At 53.5% G+C, this 21,519-nt stretch overlaps 1 protein-coding gene across 5 annotated transcripts in view; it reads left to right on the top strand.

The window, feature by feature from the left end:
- The window catches only part of AHDC1 (AT-hook DNA binding motif containing 1), a 63,766-nt gene that overhangs the window by 19,307 nt on the left and 22,940 nt on the right, over positions 1 to 21,519 (top strand). The window contains exon 1 of one of the 5 annotated variants that reach the window (XM_036230564.1): positions 6,565 to 7,399. The exons of the other annotated variants lie outside the window; for them this stretch is intronic. The gene's annotated coding sequence lies outside the window, so the exon portion shown is untranslated. Of the gene's footprint in view, positions 1 to 6,564; positions 7,400 to 21,519 lie in introns of those variants that run through there. 5 annotated transcript variants of the gene reach the window in all.

Raw genomic sequence — 21,519 nt, 5'->3', positions numbered from 1 at the left:
CTGAGAGCTTGCTGTCTAACTGCAGAAACAAGGCAAATGTGTGTGAACAGTTATCAACAATTGTATAAGAGTGGGAGAAAAATATCACAAAACATAATGCAGTTCAAAGAGTTTGGACTTTGAATCCTGTGTGACCTAGTTACTTGACTCTTCTCTGAACCTCAGTTTTCTCATCTGTCAAGGGGAAATAATATGACACTGACTCCATAGGGTTTTGTGGAACTCCAGTAAGATAAACTGCGAAGGGTTTGGATTCTGGAGCATGGGCTCAGTGAGCATCCATCCAGATGCTAAGGTCCAACCTCTGGAGAAAGAAAGGGTTTTGCTCTGGGTGTTGGCATTGGAGCAGAGCTGCATGGGAATGATGAAGATGAGGAGGCCAGTGAGAGTCTCAGCTTTAAAGTCAGACTACTTGGGTTTAAATCTTAACCATAAAAAAAAAAATCTCAACCATGACAAGTCGATAACCCTCTCTGGGCCTTGATTTCCTTGTCTGTAAAATGGGTGTAATAATAATGCCCCTCCTCATAGGATGTTGTAAGGATTCAACTAGTTAGTTCACTTATTCAGTAAGCAATATTGACCACCTGCTGGGTGCCAGACATGTTTCTACTGGGTGCAGATAATAAGTGGTCAATACGTGTTGGCATTCTTATTATCATAAGTTATGTTCTAGAGGAAGGGGCTATTCAGGGAGGAGGAAGAGAGGAGGCTGAAGTTTTAGAATGAGGATGAGCAACATGATAAAATGCTGTAGAAGAAATAACAGGCTGATATTTTGTGAGTGCTCACTATGTGTCAGGCACATCAGCTCATGAGGCAGGTGCTTGTACTATCCACATTTTGCAGATAGGAAATAGATTCAGAGAGGTATAGTGACACACCTAAAGAAACACAGCTAGTAGTGGGTGGAGCTGAAATTTGAGAGACTCAAAAACAAGGCTCTTAGTGACAGAGCTTTTTAAACTTGGTAAGAGGTGGCATAGGGTGGGAGCAGTGATCCAGCAGAGGAAGGAGGGAGAGACCTGGCCAGGAGGACAGAGGAGGGCAAGACATTCAAATTCAGGAAACGAGGGAATGGACCAAGTCAGCATATGCTCTCCCAGTGGGTTTTCCCAGCAGTAAACAAGGCATGAGCTCAGGGAAGGGAGCAAGTGAAGACTTAGAGGCAAGGCTTCCTGAAGAGGTGGGTCTTGAGAAATGGGCAGAGTCGAAAGAGATGGAGTCAGTGCATTCCAGGCAGAGCACACAGTATCAGCAAAGGCCCTGAGGTAAGAATGAGCAGCGTGGCTTTGGGCTGAGAAGTGGGAAGAAATGGCTGAGAGGTCAGAATGACGGTTGAGAGGGCTGGTGGCCTCAGGTGCATAGGGAGAGTAACAGCCCCAAGAAGATAGGGAGGGGGTACAGATTCAAGAGGCTTAGCTAATGTAGAAATAGATATAACCCCCCATCTGGACAGGGAATAGATCATAGTGAATAAGAGGGCAGGCCCTGGAGTCAAATTCTAACCAGGCTGCTCCCTACCTACCCTGTGATCATGGTAAGCCACTCGAGGTCTCATTTTCAAAATGAAGGGTAATGAAAGTACCTGTCCCCTAAGATGAGATGATCTGTGAGGGGTGCTTAGCACAGTGCCTGGCACATAGTAAGTACTTGATTCATTCATTCCTCAACTACCAAGTGCATACTTGGTGTCAGGCACTTTTCTAGGGCCCACATCTGAGAACAAAGTAAATAAAAATCTTTGCCCTTAAGGAGCTTATATTTAGAGGGCAAAATAGACAGTTAATACAAAAATAAGTAAAATCTGTGGTTTGTTAATGCTGATAAGTGCCAAAGAGGAAAATGAGACAGGGAAAGGGCTTAAGGTAGTACCAAAGTTGCAGGGTTGTTGCAGTTAAAAAAAAAAAAAAAAAACTTATAGAGGCTAATGTTAGTATTATTTGTATAGCAGGTTTTATTTTTAAAAAGTACCTTCCAGTTTATAAGGCATTTATCCTTCATGAGAATCAAATGAGGCATAGGTATTGCTGTCCCCATTTTATAGATGAGGACATTGAGATTCAAAGAAAGAAATCTGACCCAGGAGTCATGACTGAGGATAGTGCTATACCAACTCACTCCGTATGATGAAAGTAGTGTTCCTGAAAGTCTAGGGGACAGGAGAGACAGGTTAACCCAAGAGCATATGGGCAGTGGCTAAGGTGGGTCAGTGTTGAGGGGTGGAGCTGGGCCGGACAGCAGGGGCAGAGGTTTGCTTCCAGGAGCGGGAGCTTCAGTCAGCATACCCCAGCAGGGCCTGATCTAGGTGAGCTCAGAGAATGGCTGGACCCAGGGGCAACCCTAAGGGCAGAGCGGGGGCAGCAGCCTGGGCTTAAGACACTATGTGATTGAGCAAAGGGGCAGAATCTGTTCAGAACTGAGTGATTGTGTGGGTGGTGTGGATGCTGGGGATGGGGAGAAAGAGGAAGAAGTCAGCTCCACTGACTGGACAAGAGGGAACAGTGAGGAGGTTGGTGGAGGCTGGAGCTGGTCGTAAAGGCTCTTGAATATCAGGCTAAAGACCTCAGCCTTGATGTTGTCATCAGCAGTAGGGAACAGGGACACAGTGTCATGAGAATGAGATTTGAGAAAGACGAATCTGACACTAGGTGGAAGAGATTCAGTGAAGGCATTTGGAGATGGGGAGCCCACTGGGGGGCTGTCATAGCTGAGTAGGCGAGAAATGGTGAAGTCAGATTGTAGAGACAGCTTGACTTAGTGAAAAAGAGTGGGGCCTGGGAGACAGTACTCCTGAGCGCTAGCCTTGGGCCTGCCTCTTTATTTTCTGAGGGACCCTGGCTTAGTCCTTTCCCCTTCTGTGTGCCTCCGTTTCCTTATTTGGATTGAACTAAAGCTCCTTCTTTTTTTTTTTTTTTTTTTCTTTCTTTCACTATTTGGGCAAAGGATCCATTTTGAGAAGATCCATTTTGATGCGGGCCATGGCCTTCTCTTCAGAAAAATTCAAAAACACGTTTTGGTTAAAATATTATGAGGTTTACAAATCTGCCAAAGTCCATGGAACCAAGCTAGATGGTCAATGGTAGTAAAAATAGCAGCTAGTATTATATGCTTATTCTGGGTCATGTGCTGGGCAAAGTGACATACTTCATGATCTTGTTAAGTCTGTACATCAACTCTGTGAGGTAGGTACTATTATTATTCTGTTTTACAGATGAGGAAACTGAGGAAGCCTAGAGAAATGGAAGGTTAAGGCTAGGACTTTTAGGATAGGGGAAGGAGAAATGGCAGGGAGGGGGCAGATGTGGGAGAATTTTCAGGGAAAGTCATGGAGAAGCAGAGCTAGAGGTAAATTGTGGGAAAGGGGACAGTGGTGTCACTCAGTCCTGAGATGACAGGCATCAGGCAAAGTTGGCAGTGAAGAGTCATTTGGAACCCTTTGGTCTAGCTTCCTAAGGGGTTGGTTTTCTGTCCCACATGACTCCCATCTAAGTGACCTACTCAGGAGCCTCCTGGGAAGGGGTGGAGTATGGGGCTACTCTGTCTTCTTGGCCTGATAAGGTTCTGAACCCTTGGCAGGAAAGGGATTACCCCTGACTCTTTGACTCAACCTTCAGTGCTGTCTCTGGATTCTACCCTTCTTTCCAAGGCCATTGAGTAGTGCCAGTGGGCATTGATCCCTTTAGGGGAGTTCAGAAGTGGAGACACCTTTTCCATCCCAGAGAAGAGAACTGGGGCCCATCCCCTGTGATCAGAACAGAATCTGGAACCCAAGCAGCATGGGGTCCATGTTCAGCTCTGGTTTAGATCCTGGTCATCACTATCATCTTGCAGAAGGTGATCTAGATTCGACTAGCCATAGTCTCAGGCTGGAATCTAGATTTATTGTGGGTTGGACTAGTTGGTCCTTAAGACCCGGTCGGCAAATTTTTTGTAGAGTCAGTGAAAATTTTAGGCTTTGTAGACCATTTGATTGCTGTCATGAGTACTCAGACTCTGTCATCATGCCTTGAAAGCAGTCATAGACAATGTGTAAAGGAATAAGCATGGCTGCATTCCAATTAAACTTGAAGTATAAAAACAGACGAGCTGGATTCAGCCCTTGGGCTGTAGTGTGCTAACCCTTGATCTAGAACCTCTCCTGAGGATGTCCATATCTTAAATCTTACTAGACAGTGCTCTGTAAGCAAACAAGGCTGGGGTGTCAGACTTGGTGACATGGAAGATATTCTAGAGCCCGCACACTTTCTGGGACCTGGATATGGGGAATCGTTGAACAACAAATGTACTAGACAGTGGTTTAAAACAGACTAAGCCATAATCTCTGGCTGAGCCTAAATTCACAGAAGGCTGGGGTGGTGTGGGGTGTTGAGATTTAGACCCACACATAGGCTGTGCGGTCTGGATATGGGGAAGTTGATGAGCTAAAGCCACACAGATATTGATCTAGAGGAGGCAAAGTCTTGATCCTCAGCCAGAGCACCATATGATCTAGAACAGCACTTACCAATTGAAATGTAATGGGAGCCACATGTGTAATCTAAATTTTCTAGTACCTACGTTAAACAAAGTAAAAAGAAATAAGTAAATTAATGTTAATAATATATCTTATCTAACTCAATATATTTAAATTATTTCAACATATAATCATAAAAATTATTGAGTTACATGTTTTTCATATTTAAACTTCAAAATCTGGTGTATATTTTATACTTAAGGCACATCCCAATTCCAACTAGCCACATTTCCAGTGTTAAATAGCTAGTCTCTACCAAATTGGGCAGCACAGGTTTAGAAGCAAGCATTTCTTTGAGACCAGGATCCAAAGGCATCATGAGCCAGAATGATCTGGAATAAATAGAGTTGGACACATCAGAGGTTATACCCTTAGCCGACTTGAACTGGGTATAGACTGACTCACCCGGTGAGAGCATCTAGGCTCTGGGTTGGGAGCTGGGGAGGGAGGGTCCCTCCCTTGGAGTCCTGACCAACTGGCCTCCAACTCCTCCCTCCTTCATCCCAATGTCACCTCTTACTCTGGAGTGTAGTCTGGCCTGGCAGGTGGGGTTGGGGCAGGGTAGCAGCTGGACCCTTGAGGGAGCAGGAGCTCCACCCCTCCAAACCAGCTGCTGCCAGCCTTCCTGGACTGACTCTGTGGAAACAGGGGGCCCAGAGACAGAAATAAACTGCCAGGTTTCCGGGGAGGAGTGGGGGGCCTGCCAACCTTTGTGCTTCCTTGCTTGGAGGAATGGGGGTGGGGGCAGGAAACCACTCTAGGCCTTGTCCAAGGCTGTTACCCCTGCCTGCCATCTTCCTTCACCCCCAGATGTCCCCACCCCCATGGCTGAGGCATGGCTAAGTCTAGAGTTTGGTGGATTAGGGAACCCTGGGGGGGCCAGGAATCTGGGTCTGACCCTTGAAAGCAGAGGGCGATCTCCAGAGCCCTAAATAGTTTGGTGCCCATTTCTAGAACCCTATCCTGGGGGTCCTCACTTGCTGCTGCAGAACAGGAGCTGAACAGGGGGCTGCAGGGGGCATTGGACTAGGAGTTGGAAGATCTTTGTTGGATGTTCTGTCACTAACTGGGCAAAGGCAACTTTGGGCAAATCACACTTTGAGCCGTTTCCTCCTCTATAAAAAGGGGGCAGTGTTTGTCCCGCTTTTCTCAGGGCACTATGGTTCAGTGGTTAACTCAGACTCTGGAGCCAGAGTTTATCTGACTCTGACATCGTGTGACCTTTGGCAGGTAACTTAACCTTCCTGAGCCTGTTACCTCATCGACAAAAAGGGGTTATTACCTATTTTATGGGAGTCTTATAATTCAAGTGCTCAATGGTGACACTTGGATAGTCCACTAAGCTCAAAAGGATTGTAAATGAAAATGCTTTATTCAAATATAAGGGAGGCTTCCCCTATAAAGAGTCCTCTCAGACCCCCTCATTTCATAAATGGAAGGTCCCATAAAGAGAAAGTGTTTTGCCCAAGTTGAGGCACACAGCAAGCAAAACCTTTATTTGGAACTCACCATGTAAAGCCAGGTGGCTCATTCCCAATTTACAGGTAAGGAAATCGAGGCCGGTGATTGGCCACTGGTGCACCATGGCGCTATCCAGTGAGGCCTGAGTGCGTCGCTGGGGAGGGAGTGCCCTGGCCGCCTGTGCTCCTCGGAGGAGGGGCGCGCAGGTAGCGGGCGCCCTGGAGCCGCAGCCGGAGCCAGGCGCGCTATTAATAATCCGCCCGCCGGGCCTCGGCAGAGAGCGCAGGCCCGGACCGTCGCCGGACGCCTCCCGAGCCTGGGCCCGAGCCGGGTCGCGACGTCCCCCAATTCGCCCCGCCACGTGACCCCACCCCCCAATCCGCGGGCAGCCGAGGGCCCGGGCTGGCGGGCCGGCGGCCAGGAAAAAGCCGAAAACACCGAGGCTGGGCCGCTTCACTCCCGCTCAAAATAGCCCGCGGCCGGGGCTGCCACGCATTCCGCCGGGCCCGGGGCGCGGGAAGGGGCGGCCAGTCGGGCCCCCGCCCGGCCCGACGTGGCTGCCCGGCCAGGGTGGAAGGGGGGGCGAGGGCGGGCCGCGCGGCCGGCCGGCATGTGGCTCTCCTTCGGGGAGCCTTGGCAGCCCGGACTGCGCGCTGCGCCGGGATGATGGAGAGCTTCTGGAATTTCCTGCAGCTGGAGAGCGCGGCCGGCCCGGGGAGCGGGCTGAGCGCGCGGCTCGTGAAGGGGTGCCTCCCAGCCCGACCCTAGGGGGCGCCTCGGCCTCGAGGGTTGTCGGGGGGAGATCTTCTTACCCGCCCCTAGACTGTGGGAGAGGAGGGAGCACACCTCCCCTCCCCCGCCACTCTTTTCAGGTCTGGCGGGGGTCCAGTCCCGCCCTCCCGGCCTGGGCGTCGGAGAGGGGCCAGGTGCAGGCGACGCCCCTCCCCCAGCCGCCTGGTTTCCCTCTTGCCCGTCACCTCCTCCAGGAGTCAGAAGCTCGGCCGCCTCATCTGGGAGGGGGGCGGGGGTGGCAGAGATCAGGGTGCAGCGCAGACCTGCCAGGTAGCGGGAGAGTCAGCGGCGGGAAAAGTCGGGGGCGGACCGTTCGGGCCGAGAACGACTGGGCCAACGGACCAGAGAGAGCCTCCTGCTCCAGTAAGAGGCCTCTCAGGGCTGCTTCTGTGAGGGAGGCGAGGCAGTGTTCTCCCAAGAACCCCTCACCACTACCTGCCCCCCCACCTCCGCAACTCCGGAGCTGGTAGGGGGCGGACCTGACGGAAAAACCCTGGACAATTTTTCTGTACGGCGGCTACAGCTTTCTTTGGGGATGGCTCGGCACCTTGCAGGTCCCGCAGTCCAGAAAAGGGCACGCGGGAGGGAGTGGGCTTCCTTTTACAGGAGCCCTGAGATCCAGGGGAGTAGGTAAGTGACCTCTCAGGGCGCTCTCTGGGCACTGTGGGTTGGGGGAGGGGAAGAGGTCTACTCTGCCCTTTGTGGGGGAGGGGAAGGGACGCTTGCCTACAACTTTGCTAGTTCCAGTACCATTTGGTGCTCTGCAAACTGATGAGCCGTTTGGCAGTTCTGTAGGCACCTCCCCCTCCTGGGATGGCCCTTGCCAATGGTCTCTGTTCAGTCTCATTTCCTGCCCCAACCTAGCACACCCTCACCATGTTATACAAAAGCAGTGAGGATAGATACAGTTAGAATCCCTTCAGTTCCACTCACTGGTTGTGTGACCTTGAGCAAGTCCCTTCACTCCGTAGTTCCTTGGCTCATCTGAAAAACTAGATAATAGTAGGTAGACCATGGCTTTCTTGCCGGGCTTAAAGTTGCACAACAAGTAAAGCAGTTAGCACAAAGAAAATAAAGTGCACCTGTGTAACATAGCCCTATTCAAAGTAATCAAAGTATCTGAATCCCCTCCCTCTCCTGTAAAATTTGGCTTCCCAAGGTAAGTAGTGCCTCATTCAGGCTGGGAGGATTGAAAGACGTTTTTATTGAGTGTTCGTTTATTCATTAAACACAGTTAATGTAGGTTTCTGCTAGCTTCAGACTTGGGGAGAGACTTCTGAATTTGTGCTGGGGACTGGGAACTAAGACAGGTCACCATTCTATGTTAAAGCTGAAAGGGCCTTTAGAAATCCTGCTAAGCTCTTAGTACAGATGGGGAAACTGAGGCCCAGCGAGGGGGCCGGGTCCCCTCATAATGATCCTTCTGTTCCAGTGGGGGAGTGGGGTGGCTGGCAGAGAGCTCTGGGCTGGGGGAAGTTGGGGCAGCCCCTGGCCCTGCTCCCTGGGGTATGGCCCAGGCTGGCTGAGAGGCTGATGGAATTCCACTTCCTCTCCCTCCCATCTCCATGCTGACCTTTCACTCCACCACTGTTAGAGTGGGTGGGGGTGGAACCCAGACACCCAAATTCAAATTCTGATGTCTGTTGGCTCCCCCCAGCCCAGGATGTTGGGCCTGGACCTGTGTCAACTCCCACCCTTCCCTCCCTCCCACCCCCCCAGTTCTCCCTGTTTCCTGTGGATTGGCCTTCCTTGTGTAGGAACTTGTGAAAGGAACTCAAGGCTCCATTTGTTGTCTATGTGAACTTAAGCAAACTACCCCACCTCTGTGAGCCTCAATTTGTTTTTCTGCAAAATGGAGTTGAATAAAAACTTCCTAATAGAAAATCTCTTTCACAAGCATCCCCAAGGCTTCCTGGTAGAGATGTATTTAAATAATAAAAGGCAGAGATCCCCTAGAATTTACATTCCAGGCCAGGAACCCGGCAATCTTCCTGTATCTTTGGTTTGAGGAGGTAGCTCTCTGGGGCCCTGTGATAGGAAGTGGAGTAGGGATAAGTATCCACCAGATCATTTTGGCAAAGTTCAGATTCGAGAGAATTTATGTGGCCCAGATTCCAGGGCTGCCAGGTGCCCATGTCTGTGAATGCACTGCTGGGCAGTTCTCAAACTCTTTTAGGACTGTAGACTCCCTCTCCAACTAATCCAGTCTCACCTCCCCCTGATCGTACTCCCCTTCACAGTTTGTCTTCAACCCATAAAGGGCTATCACTGAGGGGCTAGAAGCAGCAGTTGGGCTGTGTGACTTTGGGCAACCCGCTTCCCCTCTGTTTCCTCCTGCATAGAGGAGGAGACTGGATTAGTGACTCCCTAAGGCACCTTCCAGCTCTGACAGGCTCTGAGCCTGTGTTGACTGATGTATCCTAGGAGATAGGAGCACACAGAACCGAGTCAGCTGGGAGATTCCTGTTGAGGTATCCTGCTCCCCCCCCCCCCACCCCCCAGGCTGGAGTGCCTCCCTTTCCCGGACACACCCTTCGGGGACACTGGCTGAGATTGTGAGTGAAGGGGGCATGTCACCCAAGTGAGTGGTACTGCTGATTTCCAGGGTCCTTGTCAGTAGCAAGGCCTGTGCCTAAGAACAAGAGCTTGTTTCAGGCGGGGCTGTGAGACTTCTGGCTTCTAGGGGAAGGGAATGTGTGTGTCAGTGACCAGTCAGCCTCCAGGGAATTGGGGGTGTGGTGCACAAGGCATCCAGTTTGTGGGATGGTATGTCCAGAAGAGTGATTGCAGGGGCAGTATATTGGGGTGCGTACACGACAAGGAAGCTGGCATTGAGAAGGAGGGAGAAAGAAACAGATGAACCAGAGAACCAGGCTCTGAGTTAGAGCAGGCTGTGTGGGGAGGCTTCCGCCTTATGGGAAAGTGGTAGAAGATTCAGCACAGTCAGACGGGACAGTGCAGTCTTGCCTGTGCCTAGATTTTGCTGCTTGTTCATAGGTGTTGAGCTGAGCTGCACTGTTCTGAATTGCAGTTGTCATGTTCTTTGTGGAGGTATCTGTGTTGGGTGTCAGGGTTTTTTCTGAACAGTGAATGGCTGTTTGGGGTGCATGTGTCTGTACAGGATGGTATTTTAATGCAGTAGGCAGCTTCTGTCCATTTGGGGTGCTTATTGTCTTGTGGGCATCGATTCTGGCTGTTAGGAAGCCTTGGGCTATATTGGGGGCATGCTGGGTTGTACAGGAGAATGTTTTCAGGCTGTGAGCAAATCCTTGCCATGTTTTGGGTGCCTCTTCCTCCTCCATAGCTTATACACTGGGAGGAAGGTCTCCTGGCTTAATCAGTCCCTCTGCAGGTAGGCAAGCAGGCAGCACAAGCCTGTTCACACTCACACTCGCAGTAATTTTACCACAGTGCCTAAGTCAGGAACAGGCGTGAATTGACCTTTTAACCCCTTCCCCACCACGGGATTAGACTGTTTCCTGTTCAATCTTCTCCAGAACCAGTTCCATCCCACCTGCCCCCCACCACCACCACCAAGGAAAGGATAAGCAACCCCCCATCCTTTTTCTTTCCCCCTACCCTGTCAAACCTTTGCGGGGGTGGGGAGGGGGGCGCCGAGGGCCCGGCTGGTGCAGGGTCTGGCAGGAGCTGAGGGCCCAGGCGGGAATGATAAATATTGAAGAGGAGGGATTTCGGTGTGGGCTGGAGCAGCTGCAGTGGTTCGAGTGTCACACTATCTCTCCCCAGGTTTACTGACCCATTTCCATTCACGCGGCTGCTGGTTTCCTAGCAACGGCAACAGTCCCCCCAGAACAGGCGGAGTGTGTGTCTGCCATTAGCGACTGCCGCAACTGTGTCAAGGTTACCCCGCTCCCTGCAAACCCACCCCGGCGGGTTTGTTTTCTGCCAGCGCCTGGCACACACCGTGCCAGCCAAGGAGGGGGTGGGGGAGGGGAGGGGGCCGGGGGCCAGCCCAGCGGCTTGGGTGGGGGTGGGGGACCGAGGAAGAGCTGTAGTTCCTGGTCCAGTGGGAGCCAACTTGGACTGAGGCCGAAGCAGGCCCCCCCTCCCTTGGCTGGTGGAATTCCTGAGCCCGAGGGGAGCAGGGGGCGGGGCTGTCCCTCAGCCCTGACCCCCGAGATTCCACAGCCTGGGGGGAGGGGTGTGGGCAGAGGGGCCTCTGGGAAGCCTGCCCGATCTGACCCCACCTGGCTTGTTCTGCTTCTGCCCTGGCTTCCTCCCACTTCTGCGCAGCTCCATGCTCTTTCTGCTCTCAGCTCTTTGTCCCAGTCTCTGCCTGGTCTCCCCCATCAGACTCCCCAGGGCAGGGTTGTATTTCTCCCATCAGACTAGGGGCTCCTGAGGTTGGGGTTCATGGTGCCTCCTTTCCTTCTCCCCTCAGCACCACCTCATGACTTTTCCAAATGTCATGGGAGATGAGATTAAAGTTGGGGTGGTAAATAAAGTCTAATTTTTCTTAATAGGGACAAGTGGGGGATATTGTCACCTCTCGGTGAAGTAGCCTCTGCTTGTTCTCCCCCATCTGGCAGCACTCCTATAGGAATAGCCATTGAAAGTAGAGTACCCCTCTTTTTCACCCCGAAAGCCTGGCTGCAAAGGGTTAAAAGAGGTCCCCCTCCCCTCACCTCCCCTCACCTTGCCTTGGTATGTGAGCTCCCCCTGGCTAGGGGGATGGGAGGATGGGGGGGGGCTCTGTTGCCTTATAGCCACTCTTGTGGTCAGCTCAGACCTGACCAGTCACATTCCTGCCCAGGAGGGCTGGAGCTTGAGGTGGAGGGGCAGGGGCTTAGAGCTGGGTTTGTAGGAATGGAAGGCGGAGGGGTACCAAGAAGCTGGGGCTAGGAGCTGCTGGGAACTTGGAAGTATTGTGCAATATAAACCTCAGGAAATCTAAAGCTTCCTCCTGTTCCTTTGGGCCTCAGTCTCCCTGTCTTTCCTCCCAGTTTGCAGCTTTCAGAATGTTCCCATGGTCTACATAGTTGTGATACAGGTACAGACCTGGTCCCAATTCTAAACAAAAAGTGTGGTAGAAGCAGTTTCTGACATGCAGGGCAACACAGGGGCTTGTGGGTAACCTCTAGTGTGACTTTCTGGTGCTTGGAGGAGGTTGGCTGGGTTTTTGGTTGGGTGAGATCTAGAGTACAGAGCAGGCTGTGCTAGACAGTAGGAGACCTGGGTGGGTGACCCAGGAAGCCTGGTTCCCTGCCCAGCCCTGTGCCTGACTCATGGCCTCAGTCTCCCCATCTGAGGAGCTTAGGCCAGTGGTCTCTAAAAGCCCTCCTGCCCTGTTAAGGTAGTGATTCTGGGTGAGGGATGAGTGGGGGGCAATAGTCCAGGGCTATGGGAAGCTGCCAGCTCAAGGGGGAGTTTGCAACGTGATCCCAGAGCGAAAATAGCCCAGGTCATTTTCAGCTGCTTGGGCGGAGGTATCTGATCCAGGCAGGGCAGGGCATCTTGGGCAGGGGGCAGGGAGGAACATTCTGTAAAGCCCTCTGGGAAACCAGACCCCAGGAGGGAAGGGTGGGGAAAGGTTGGCATGCTCGGCTGGGCTTCCTGAGACCCACTGGGGCCCTGGCAGGGGCTCCAAATGGAAAGATGAGGAATTCAGAGGGTTAACAGGAGGTGAGAGCTGGACTCTGGCCCCCTTTGGGTCTTGGCCTGGATAAGGTGAAAGGTCAGTCCCAAGGAGTCCAGGCACAGCTGGGGAAAGAGTAACCCGATCCTTCTCCCTAGCCTGGCTAAGGGGATCACAGAGCCGCCTCCCCTAGGAAAGGTGCTTTGACATCCCCAGGAAGGAGTTTGTTTCTACTTGTTCCCAGCAGGGGTTGGGGACTAGAGGAGGGTCCCGGCCCAAGGGGTCAGGGAGAGCTGCAGGCCTGGCGCCCCAGCCAGTATGTCAGTGCTTTGTCATTCTGGGGTCAGGAGAGGTGGAGGTGAGCCTGCTGGAGAGGTTAGAGGTGGCCCATTCTGGCCCTGCTTTCACTCTGTGCCCCATTTATAATGACTGAAGCTTAGAGGTAGAAGACTCCCCACCCCCACCCTCACTCCAGCTCACACACTGGTTAGCGAGAAAAACTTCCTGATACTATACTAGACTGTGGCACTGAGATGTGTTTGGGATGGAGGATTACACCTTGACTGAGATGGCTTTGGGGTCTGTAGTTATGCTGTGTGGTGGGGTGTTAGGTTGTAAGGCGGTGATAGGAAGCAGAGATAATACACAGAACATGCCTCTGAAGTCAAGCTTAACTTGGGTTCAATTCCCTGCTGCTACCTAAGCAAGCTATTTAACCTAAGCCTCAGTTTCCCCAACCAAAAAATGGGTCTAATAGTACCCACCATATAAGAGTAATGGCAAGGACTGTCACAGAATAAGTGCTTGGTAAAAAGTAACCCTTAATGAACTTCAATGTGCACACCGTGGAACCCACATTGAAGCTGGTCTGACTCTAGAGTAGGAGTTGGTGAGCCACAGATGAGGGAGAGGGTAGTTATGAGACTGTGACTGGGTCAGTGTCCCCAGAGCCGTGCATGAGGCAGTGGGACTATGCAGGTCACTTGGGGTCACGTGAATGGTGTTGAGTCTGGCAGCAGGTGGCTGGGGCAAGCTTTTTAACTCCGACCCCTCGGGCTGGCGATAGCCCACTCTTTTCACGCGGGCGGACTTTGTGCAGCCACATGTGGGTGTAGCTGTCCCCGGAGTGTGACTCTAAGGTATGTTTGAGAAGGCGCAGGCATCCCAAGAAAGAACAAGTCGCCTTTTGTACGCGTTCAGCCCCGGGCTGGGCCGGGCCCTCTCTGGGGGATCCCCCGTTTCCGCGCCCAGTTCCCCGCCCACGGACAGCACCCCGGCCCCGCCTGCCACCTGAGAGGGCGGTGAGGCGGCCTGAGCGCCCCCTCCTGGGGCCCCGTGCTTCGGACGTGGGGCAGGGGTCTGGGGCAGGGGCTGTTCCCGAAGCCGTGCTCCCGCCCCTTGTTACGTCACTCCAGGTGTTACCAATCTCTGGTAGCCCTACCCGCGATTGGCCTACCGCCTCCCAGGCATAGCTCTCCTGTGATCCCGAGGCACAGTGGGTGGAGGAGGAGGCAGGGCCGGCCTATGGGGTGGGGAGACCATTGAAGGCCTCGCCCTTCCTGCTTTGGGAGGAGCCGAACTTACAACCCCTGAGACCTTACAGTTCCCCTTGAACCTCACAAGACTTCTCTTTACTGGAGCACTCAGCCTTCTTGCCCACCTGTTTAAATCTTGCCAGGTACGGCTCTCTGCAGGAAGCCTTCCAGAACTGATCTCACCTTAACCTTTTTTCTGATTACCTACACCCTTTTAGTGATCCTCTGTAATAACAGCAATACCAGTACTACTACTAACACCAGCTGCTGTCCACTGTGTTGTTTATTGTGTACCAGACTGATCCATGTTTTTCATGGACTATCTTATCTGGTGGATCTCTGATTGTTTTCTATCTGGTATTATGAGCCTTTCTCACCCACTGGAATGGAAGTACCTCTGGGCAGGGGTCGTAGACATGGCCTCGTTCAGAATAGGCACCACTATATGTTTAGGATGGATGATAGATGAGAAGAGAGGTGGAAGGAAAGCACCTTGTCAAGAGTCGTGCAGCAAGTAGGTGGAATAGTTAAAGCTAGAAATCAGGTTTCCTGGCTCCATTCAGGTCTTTGGTTCTAGTGTGACTGAGAATAGAGAGTTGCACAGAAAGATGCTCTAGGTCTTCCCTTATAGGAGCCATCCCACCCCCAAGATCAGAAGAACCCGAAGTCTGTCTTCCTCTGCAATCCATACACCTTGTACCAGAACCCCTGACTTCTGGGAGGAAGAGGAGGAGCAGGAGGAGATATTGGGAAAGCTGGGAAGGCTTTTGCAGGCCAAAGGGGCTGTATTATGGACCTAGTGATTTGGAGGTAATGGTTCCAGGGACTTAAGAATTTAGCTCGCAGGTGGGAGGTTCCAAGTTGGGCAAAGAGAAGTGTTGGGAGCCAAAGTATGTGGGGGTTCAGTGCAAGGGAGGCAGGAATTATGCTGGGCTAGCACTCCCCCTACCAACAAGCTGGCCCGTTGGAATGCTGGGAGGCCCGGGGGATGGGGCCAGGCAGCCAAGGTGTCTCTGGTGGCACAGAAGCAGTTAAGAGCTGCCTCAGCCCGTTCCTTCAGACAATTAGTGACATCTCGCTTGACAACACCACACTGAGCTGATGCAGACCTCAGCCCCCTCCTGCCACCCCCCCTCAGCCGCTTCAGCTGTTTATTCTTGGGCTTTAACAATTGGGATTCTGACTTGGAGGAGCAGGCGCCCCGCGCTGCCCTCTGACCCTCCGTCGCCTTGGCAACTGGAGCCCGGTAGGCCTGGGCTCTGCGTTAGGATTACAGATCCTGAATTCACAATCTTGCTGCTCCCCTGCAAGCAGAAGCAGCAGCTGCAGCAGCAGCATGCGGGATCTTCAGCTAGACTGGAAGGGACAGAGAAGCAGGATCCCCAGGGGCCAGCCAGCCTGAGGCACGGGTGGGAATCTGGGATGCCTACAGGTGACCTGGAAAGTAGTGCCCTCCTGGCAACCTCCATGGAGTTGAGCAGGGCCCGGAGCCCTCTTCAGCTCCCAACATCTCTCATCCACTCTCTGTAAACTTTCTTCCTAGTAGAGCCCTGAGAGCACCCCCCTCTTTCCCTCAGCCCCCTACCATGCCCAGAACTTCAAGTGCCAGTAGACTGTGCCCCTGCCGTGCCTGCAGCCATGGCAACAGGCCCCCCCTCCCTTGCCAACTTTGCTCCTTCCTCCTCCCCACCTCCAGCAGCCAACTGCCCCAGCTGAAACCAGAGCCGATGCATCTGTGAGCCTCATGCCCAGACCCACATTCCACTTCTGTCCTCTGTCCCGTCCGCATCCCCCCCTCTCCCCCCCCCCCCCGCTCTGGCGACGACTTCCCCCTCCTCATAACCCCTCCCTCCTTGCCTCTGTCTACACTTGCTGCCCCCCTCACACACACACACTATCACTGAGGGTCTCCCCCTTCTTCCTGCCCCATTCTCTGAATGTGGCTCACCCTCTCCAACTGTCTCTCTTGGTCTCTGGGTGTGTCAGTCCCTTGTCTGTCTCCAGCTCCCTGTGGTGTCCTCAGTTCTCTGTGCCTTGCCCTGTCTGTGGCAGGCTGCTTCATCTCTTACCCTATGTGTGTATCTTGCTCTCTTTCCCTTTCTGTCTTTGTCTCTGCCTCATCCTGCCTGTCTCTTTGTCCTCTTCTTCCTCCTCTGTCTCTCTCTTCCTCTTCTGCTGTTTTCCGTCCTCTAGTATTCACATATTCACATACCCATCCTTCATTCACTCCTTCATTTCTCTCTTTCAGCCTTATTCTGTTCTGGTTTTTCTTGCCCCCCCCCCCCCCCCGTCTTCCTCTTTCTGTCTCTTCCTGAATCTGATTCTCTGCCTAGGTTTCTTCTTCCCTCTTTCTCTTCTCTCTGACTCTCTCCCTCTAAATATGTAGATTTCTTTCAGGTCTTTTTCCTCTATTTCCCACTTGGTCATTGCACTCAGGTTGGAGCTGGGAGTCACCCTAAAGGAGTCCCTGCTCAAGTAGGGGCCAGATGTCCTGGTACCCTATTGGGCAAGCATAGTTGAATCTCAGGGAAGAGAGAGCCTAAGGTCAAAGAGCCCATGGAGGGGCGGGGCACTAGGAACCAAGAGTGCCAGGCCTCCTTTTCTAGGGTTTCAGAGGATGGGCTCCACTATCTAGTCTAACTTCTGCCAGTCCAGGTGGGGGTACAGTGTAATCTCGGGCCGGTCTGTCTCAAGAAGCCCTCCTAATTATAAGGACTCAAAGAAGAGCATGTCTAGGCCTCTCTGATTCCTGGGTTTTGTCTCTTCCCCTGCCACAATGATGGCTGTCTCAGACTGTGTCTCAGTTTTCCCCAATGACACATGAGTACTACCCTTGTTCTATCTCTGACTTCTTTAAAGTACTTCGAGTTCCTGGAGCAAAGTCACAGTCATGAAGAGGGAAAGGGTAGAGTGAATCCTGCCCCCTTGCTCACCAACCCCAGGTAGACTCCAGCACGTACGGAGTTGTCTCATGGTAGGGGTAGAATAAGGATCCTGTTTCCTTAAATATCTGGTGGAAGACAGTGTCCCCCACCCCACCCCCAAGACTGGCCGCCCCTGCTGTCAGGCCCGCCCACCCTCCCAGTCTGGGCAGTGGCCTCTAGCCCTCCTCCCTGTATCCCTTCTTCAAGGAATGAGCTCGGAGTCATGGGAAACAGGCCTTGGGGTGGGGGTTCCAGGCCGCCAGGGCCAAGATCTTGCCTCTGGGTGTGGTGAGGCTTGGTCAGGCAGAAGTTCGAGGACCCTGGGGTCTGGACACTACTCACCAAGGGGCCAGGCGGGGGAGTAGGGGTGCCTGGGGGAGGTGGATTGCTCGCAAAGCATGCTGGGCCCCCCTTGACGGGTGGGTGGGGGGAACAAAGCTGGCATCGAGGCCTCAGCTAAAATTAGCCGCTTCCCTGCGCGGGAGCGAGCATGCCTGCCAGCCGCCCAGATCGCCGCTGCCTCGGCAGGCCATCTGTCGCCACGTTTTGCTCAGTCCCCTAGGGCCCCCCAGCTCTATCCACCCCTAAGGGCTAAAGGGACTCTACTCTGAGGCTGTCCCTGGCCAGGGCTCTGGTCTCTGATACTGTCATGCTGTGTGACCTCAGGCTAGGCGTGTCCCTCTCTGGGTTCTTATACAATAAGAAGGCCTTGGACACTGGCATCCTATAGCTCCAGTTCTTCCAAGCACCAGGTGCTGGTGCCGATCATGGGGGCTGGGGCATGGGCTCCCTGCCTCCCTTGGAGCTAGCCCAATGGTCCAGTGTTAGAAGGTGAGCCAGGTGGAGTTTAGGGTAAAGGCCTAGGATGTATGACAGACTCCTATCAGTATTTTTGGTTTCATTGGACAGTCGGGCAGCTGTGTATCCGACAACACTCCAGCAGCCCTCTTTACACCCCTACACATGCACAGATTATGGACCTCCAAGCAGTCTTACAGAAACAGCTCTAGTAGGAAGCCAGGAGGTAGAGGGTGAGCTCAGCTGATTCTGACTTGCTCCGTGGCATGGGCAAGTCTCCTGCCTTCTTTGTCCTCTTTAATAAGAAGCTCCCATTTCTTAAGCACCAGCCCACTTGATGCCCATTTGATGTCTCCTGAGGCTGACACTGTCCCTGCTTTACAGATGAACAAACTGAGGTCCAGAAAGCTGAGGTTCCTTTTTAGGTAGCGGTGGAACTAGTAGATAGCTGTGTCCTCCTTCCCATGGCCTCCAGTGCTCTGCTTGCTGGTCTCCAGCCTTAGCTACTTTCAGACCCTGGCACGTCCCTGGCTGCTGCCCCTACCCTTCTCCCCAAAGCCGGAGTCTGAGCTGCTGCTCCGGGGTCTCTCAGCTTGGCCTGGGAGGAGCTCAGACTTGAACCCAGGCCCCTTGGCCCTAGCCTCCCTCACTCTGGCCAGCAGGCTGGGCCTGTTCCCTGGGTGAGTCATGCCCCTGGACTTTGGCCTCCTTTCAGGCTCTGTGGCCTGAATTTAGAGAGGGGGGCCTTTGTAAGAAAAAGGGGCTCCCCTGGCAGTAGTAGGGGTCTGAAGCTATATCCCTCTGCCTTCGCAGTCCTGGGCCCTGAGGGCATGGCGACAACAACCCATTACCTATCTTGCCTCCACCGATCTCTTAAGTCTTATAGGAAGACCTCCTCAGGCCTCAGTAAGAGACAGCCCTCCTTCTTCCCTCAGCCTGCCCTCTCAAGATAACAGCTACATTCAAATAGAAATGGGATGAGGGTAGGAACTTGGAGCGATGGCATTTTCAGGTTGTCGTGTGCCCAGGCAGCTTCCTTCCCAGCACTCATCTCCCCCAGCACCAGGCCACTGGGTTATCCAGGAGGGAGGCCACGGTGCCTCCCTTCCTGGTATCCAGGGACCAAGGTCACACTTAGCGCCCCATGTGCCTCCACCTTCTCCTGGGGCCATTGGTGTTTGTCACTGGGGCAACATGCGGCTGTGCCCAGCTCTGGCAGTGCTGAGGTGACATTCATGCCTTGTGAGCTGTGACGCCTCTGCAGGCAGAGGACAGCACCACCCAGGCTGGCAGTGATGGGGGCAGGGTGAGAGTGGGCTGTCACCTGTCACCTGTCCTAAGCAGTCAGGGGGTGATACTGTGTACCCATCATGCCACAGTCTGGAGGCAGGACTCATGGGGAAGGAGCTTATGTCCCTGGCTAATTCTGTAGGGTGGGGTTGGGGGGTCTGTACGTTCACACCTGGAAGGTGAGGCCTGTGTGTGGGTGTGCGTGTGTGCATGGCACACGAAAGAGAGAGAGGCTTTCCATGCATTTCACATCCCATTGGGGTGGGGGTAACTGGTTGTATGTTAGTTACACCATTTCAAAGGTATCAGCCTGTGTTCCTATCTCACTGTCTGGGGGTATCAGATGTGCCCATCTCACGCTTTGGGGGAAGCGGCAGGTTATGTGCTTAGCTCACCCTATTAGGAAGGTAGTCACTGACTCGTATGCCTGTCTCTGCTGGGTATGTGTGAGATGTCACCATGTGCCCATCTCATGCTGTTGTGGGGAGTGACGTGTGATTATTTCATGCTGTTGGGAGGTTGTCATGAACTTGGGAACTTGTCTGTCACCCTAAAGAGACAATGTGTTGCCCAGTGGAGCTGACAGTTGGTGGAGCCTTTCCATGGCGACCGAAGGGCCCCAAAGGGCTGGCCAGAGGAAGCGCTCATGGGTGGGGCAGCCCCAGTCCCACATGATCTACCTTCTGACCCAGGTGCCAACCCTGGGCACTGTTCCCAGGAGGGAGGGACCCAGTGTTTTTCAGACAATGTGGAACAGGGCCTCTGGGACTGGGGCAGGTGGGACTGGGGCAGGTGGGGCACCAGGCAGGTTTGCATGGGGGGCAGTGTCCCCGCAGGCCTGGGGGACCCTATTCCCTGCCTCTTCTGCCCCTGAAACTGTTAAACTAATTAAGGCTGTGGAGCCGCAGGATTAATCGGGGCAGCTCGGCGCGGGCCGGGAGCTCAGGTAGTCGATTAGTGCGCCGCGGAGGATATTGGATTTCTGAACCGCAAGTCAGCACTATTCGGGCCTGTTATCTCTCCTAGGCTCGAGGGTCAGGAGGCGGGAGGCTCCGGGCGTGCTGGCAGCCCCCGCCCAGCCAGCTCAAAGGGTCCGCTCCCCCTGCCCACACCGCGGTCCCTGTCTGTTTGCTGGTGTCTCCTGGCCCTGGCGCTGCCCATACAGCGCCCTTACCCAGCCCTTCTTCCTGGCTCATCCTGGCCTTGCACACTGTCTCTCTCTCCCTGTCTCCCTCCATCACCTTCCGGTCCCTGTCTGTCACGCTGGCCTCCCCAATGCTGCCAGTGCTCTCTGGCTCTGCTCTCTCCCTCTCAGTCCCACCTGGCCTGACTTGCACTCTGTACCTCACTGGCACTTGCTCTTCAGCCTCTGACCAGCCTCTCCACCTCTGCCTTCCTTTCCCTGTCCCCCAGTCTGTCTGCCTCACCAATCTCTGTCTCTCTGCTTTTGTGTTTGTATGTGCCTGTCTCAGTTTCTGTCTGTCACTATCTGTCTTCATCTCTCATGTCTCTCTGTCTCTGTTTCTCTCCTGTGTGTCTCTGTGTGTATCTCTCTCTCTCTCTCTCTCTCTGTTTTTTTCCTCCCTCTGGCACTCAACCTCTCCCTCTCTTTTTCTTTCCCCCTTCCTCTGCCACCACCCCCCCTTTTCTCTCTCTCTCTCTTGTGTGGTCTTGACTGGTGTCTGCAACCAGAACAAATCTCCCTCAGCCAACACCCCCTGAACAAGGAGGCCAGAGCAGCTAATGGGAAACATGTGATTCTGCCTTGCGCCTGGAGCACCGTGAAGGGAGCCTAAGTCCCAGCTCAGCCCTTGCTCCCCCTCCTTACAACATTCCCCCCACCACACTGTCCCCTGTCTCTCAAGGGCTCCCCCCAGCCTGTGTGGGCACAGTTGCAAGTTTCCTAGTCATTTACATTTCAGGGGGGTTGCTGACATTTATCAGTTGGGGAGTATCAGGTTGTGGAGGGGCTGGGAGCAGCTTCGCTCCTTTTCCCCAAGCCCCCAGGGCCAGGCATACCCCATGCAGACTTCCCCCCACCACCACCATATGTAGGAGAACAGGGCCAAGATGAGCTGAGCTGTGGGGGCCATGATGGGGGCAGTCAGTCCACCCCCACTGGAGGGCTCTGGAGCCACCCAGATTTCTATCTTTTTGCCCTTCTGGGCCTCTGGGGAACTGCAGAGGTTGGTGGGGGGGGGGGCTCCTTGAGGGGTTGGGAGCTGCTGGGCTGCATTTCTGTGCCCACCCAACCACAGGGAAAGGGGGGACGGATCAGAGGAGGGAGGCTCTGGCAGGTTGGAATTCTCCTTTGCCTGTGGATAAATTGTCCCTAATCCAGGCTTGGGGAGCTGTCTGGCTCCTACAGAGAGAGAGAGAGAGAGAGAGAGAGAGAGAGAGAGAGAGAGAGAAAGAGAGAGAGGAGGGAAGCAGGCATACAAACACAGTGACAGACACACTGTCTCACAAAGGGTCTCTTACACGCACGCACACACATGCACTGATGAGTTACACAAAGGTACCACACAGACACTGAGGCACCCTTGGTCAGACAGGCACACTATGGCAGACAGACCCTCCCACATGTTGACACTGACATAGCTATAC

The sequence above is a fragment of the Rousettus aegyptiacus genome, unplaced genomic scaffold (genome assembly GCF_014176215.1).
Source record: "Rousettus aegyptiacus isolate mRouAeg1 unplaced genomic scaffold, mRouAeg1.p scaffold_m13_p_1, whole genome shotgun sequence".
Classification (NCBI taxonomy): domain Eukaryota; kingdom Metazoa; phylum Chordata; class Mammalia; order Chiroptera; family Pteropodidae; genus Rousettus; species Rousettus aegyptiacus.
The sequence above is the reverse complement of the archived record's forward strand: the minus strand, read 5'-3'. Positions and strand labels throughout refer to the sequence as shown.